The sequence below is a fragment of the Denticeps clupeoides genome, unplaced genomic scaffold (assembly GCF_900700375.1).
Source record: "Denticeps clupeoides unplaced genomic scaffold, fDenClu1.1, whole genome shotgun sequence".
NCBI lineage: Eukaryota > Metazoa > Chordata > Actinopteri > Clupeiformes > Denticipitidae > Denticeps > Denticeps clupeoides.
Window position 1 is genome coordinate 111,276 of NW_021629729.1, and position 4,067 is coordinate 115,342.

Genomic DNA, 4,067 nt, shown 5'->3' on the forward strand with positions numbered 1-4,067 from the left:
AGAAACAAACATGCTTGAAGTTCTAAAGACCTATGATAACAAAGAAGCAGGGCCAGCTCCTCGTTAGTATAGTGGTGAGTATCCCCGCCTGTCACGCGGGAGACCGGGGTTCGATTCCCCGACGGGGAGGCGATGCTCTTGTGTTTTTTATTTGCCATTAGAGATTACCTTGATCTCCATTAAAAAAAAAATCATGTTTTTGAACACAATTAGATTTCTGTTTATGGAACCCAAAGGTTTATGCTTTTTCCAGATAAAACCATTGATACAAGAATGCAGGCCTCTCTTGTCTTGGCACTTCAGGCCATTTTGTTGGCTTTTTTGAGACCTGGTAATTGTTCTTGCCTGTTTTTATGGAACTAATATATGTAAAATTGTTCCATTGTAACAAAAGAACCCAAAATAGACACAAAAAATAAATTATAGAGGGAAACAAAGAGAAAGAATAAGAAACAAACTCCAGTGAGGGAGGCCAGACCCTGGTAGAAGTAGAAAAGCTGAATGCAGGAACAATGTGAGAGTAGAACCCCCCGAGCAGTTGAGGGGGAAAGAGGCCTCTGTATGAGGTTTGAATCCTTTCTTTTATAATGGACGTTTATCTCACAGAAGTGTTGCAACTGATCAATCAGTTTCTCCTTTGAGGTTTATGCTTTTCCAGATAAAACCATTGATACAAGAATGCAGGCCTCTCTTGCCTGGCACTTCAGGCCATTTGTTGGCCTTTTTGAGACCTGGTAATTGTTCTTGCCTGTGAGGGGGAGGTCAGTTTCCAGATAAAGCATAGGTCTTTGTTAACAAACCAAAAATTGCATTTACACAGTCCAAACAGCTTTGCCGAAACCCGGGATTGAACCAGGGACCTTTAGATCTTCAGTCTAACGCTCTCCCAACTGAGCTATTTCGGCTCATACCTCATACCTACTATGAAATCAATCTAAATGTCACAAACCACTGTTGCAAGAAACAAACATGCTTGAAGTTCTAAAGACCTATGATAACAAAGAAGCAGGGCCAGCTCCTCGTTAGTATAGTGGTGAGTATCCCCGCCTGTCACGCGGGAGACCGGGGTTCGATTCCCCGACGGGGAGGCGATGCTTTGTGTTTTTTATTTGCCATTAGAGATTACCTTGATCTCCATTAAAAAAAAAAATCATGTTTTTGAACACAATTAGATTTCTGTTTATGGAACCCAAAGGTTTATGCTTTTTTCCAGATAAAACCATTGATACAAGAATGCAGGCCTCTCTTGTCTTGGCACTTCAGGCGTTTTTGTTGGCTTTTTTGAGACCTGGTAATTGTTCTTGCCTGTTTTTATGGAACTAATATATGTAAAATTGTTCCATTGTAACAAAAGAACCCAAAATAGACACAAAAAATAAATTATAGAGGGAAACAAAGAGAAAGAATAAGAAACAAACTCCAGTGAGGGAGGCCAGACCCTGGTAGAAGTAGAAAAGCTGAATGCAGGAACAATGTGAGAGTAGAACCCCCCGAGCAGTTGAGGGGGAAAGAGGCCTCTGTATGAGGTTTGAATCCTTTCTTTTATAATGGACGTTTATCTCACAGAAGTGTTGCAACTGATCAATCAGTTTCTCCTTTGAGGTTTATGCTTTTTCCAGATAAAACCATTGATACAAGAATGCAGGCCTCTCTTGTCTTGGCACTTCAGGCCATTTGTTGGCTTTTTTGAGACCTGGTAATTGTTCTTGCCTGTGAGGGGGAGGTCAGTTTCCAGATAAAGCATAGGTCTTTGTTAACAAACCAAAAATTGCATTTACACAGTCCAAACAGCTTTGCCGAAACCCGGGATTGAACCAGGGACCTTTAGATCTTCAGTCTAACGCTCTTCCAACTGAGCTATTTCGGCTCATCCCCTCATACCTACTATGAAATCAATCTAAATGTCACAAACCACTGTTGCAAGAAACAAACATGCTTGAAGTTCTAAAGACCTATGATAACAAAGAAGCAGGGCCAGCTCCTCGTTAGTATAGTGGTGAGTATCCCCGCCTGTCACGCGGGAGACCGGGGTTCGATTCCCTGACGGGGAGGACGATGCTTTTGTGTTTTTTATTTGCCATTAGAGATTACCTTGATCTCCATTAAAAAAAAAAATCATGTTTTTGAACACAATTAGATTTCTGTTTATGGAACCCAAAGGTTTATGCTTTTTCCAGATAAAACCATTGATACAAGAATGCAGGCCTCTCTTGTCTTGGCACTTCAGGCGTTTTTGTTGGCTTTTTTTGAGACCTGGTAATTGTTCTTGCCTGTTTTTATGGAACTAATATATGTAAAATTGTTCCATTGTAACAAAAGAACCCAAAATAGACACAAAAAATAAATTATAGAGGGAAACAAAGAGAAAGAATAAGAAACAAACTCCAGTGAGGGAGGCCAGACCCTGGTAGAAGTAGAAAAGCTGAATGCAGGAACAATGTGAGAGTAGAACCCCCCGAGCAGTTGAGGGGGAAAGAGGCCTCTGTATGAGGTTTGAATCCTTTCTTTTATAATGGACGTTTATCTCACAGAAGTGTTGCAACTGATCAATCAGTTTCTCCTTTGAGGTTTATGCTTTTTCCAGATAAAACCATTGATACAAGAATGCAGGCCGCTCTTGTCTTGGCACTTCAGGCCATTTGTTGGCCTTTTTGAGACCTGGTAATTGTTCTTGCCTGTGAGGGGGAGGTCAGTTTCCAGATAAAGCATAGGTCTTTGTTAACAAACCAAAAATTACATTTACACAGTCCAAACAGCTTTGCCGAAACCCGGGATTGAACCAGGGACATTTAGATCTTCAGTCTAACGCTCTCCCAACTGAGCTATTTCGGCTCATACCTCATACCTACTATGAAATCAATCTAAATGTCACAAACCACTGTTGCAAGAAACAAACATGCTTGAAGTTCTAAAGACCTATGATAACAAAGAAGCAGGGCCAGCTCCTCGTTAGTATAGTGGTGAGTATCCCGCGTGACAGGCGGGAGACCGGGGTTCGATTCCCGAAGGGGAGGCGATGTTCTTGTGTTTTTTATTTGCCATTAGAGATTACCTTGATCTCCATTAAAAAAAAAAATCATGTTTTTGAACACAATTAGATTTCTGTTTATGGAACCCAAAGGTTTATGCTTTTTCCAGATAAAACCATTGATACAAGAATGCAGGCCTCTCTTGTCTTGGCACTTCAGGCGTTTTTGTTGGCTTTTTTGAGACCTGGTAATTGTTCTTGCCTGTTTTTATGGAACTAATATATGTAAAATTGTTCCATTGTAACAAAAGAACCCAAAATAGACACAAAAAATAAATTATAGAGGGAAACAAAGAGAAAGAATAAGAAACAAACTCCAGTGAGGGAGGCCAGACCCTGGTAGAAGTAGAAAAGCTGAATGCAGGAACAATGTGAGAGTAGAACCCCCCGAGCAGTTGAGGGGGAAAGAGGATCTCTGTATGAGGTTTGAATCCTTTCTTTTATAATGGACGTTTATCTCACAGAAGTGTTGCAACTGATCAATCAGTTTCTCCTTTGAGGTTTATGCTTTTTCCAGATAAAACCATTGATACAAGAATGCAGGCCTCTCTTGTCTTGGCACTTCAGGCCATTTGTTGGCCTTTTTGAGACCTGGTAATTGTTCTTGCCTGTGAGGGGGAGGTCAGTTTCCAGATAAAGCATAGGTCTTTGTTAACAAACCAAAAATTGCATTTACACAGTCCAAACAGCTTTGCCGAAACCCGGGATTGAACCATGGACCTTTAGATCTTCAGTCTAACGCTCTCCCAACTGAGCTATTTCGGCTCATACCTCATACCTACTATGAAATCAATCTAAATGTCACAAACCACTGTTGCAAGAAACAAACATGCTTGAAAGTTCTAAAGACCTATGATAACAAAGAAGCAGGGCCAGCTCCTCGTTAGTATAGTGGTGAGTATCCCCGCCTGTCACGCGGGAGACCGGGGTTCGATTCCCCGACGGGGAGGCGATGCTCTTGTGTTTTTTATTTGCCATTAGAGATTACCTTGATCTCCATTAAAAAAAAAATCATGTTTTTGAACACAATTAGATTTCT

General features: G+C 40.9%; 1 non-coding gene across 1 annotated transcript; it reads right to left on the bottom strand.

Moving 5' to 3' along the window:
* Nucleotides 1–1,794: 1,794 nt before the first annotated feature.
* Nucleotides 1,795–1,867, bottom strand: trnaf-gaa (transfer RNA phenylalanine (anticodon GAA)). Its single transcript has one exon. It is a non-coding gene; the product is annotated as a tRNA-Phe (tRNA).
* Nucleotides 1,868–4,067: the final 2,200 nt, after the last annotated feature.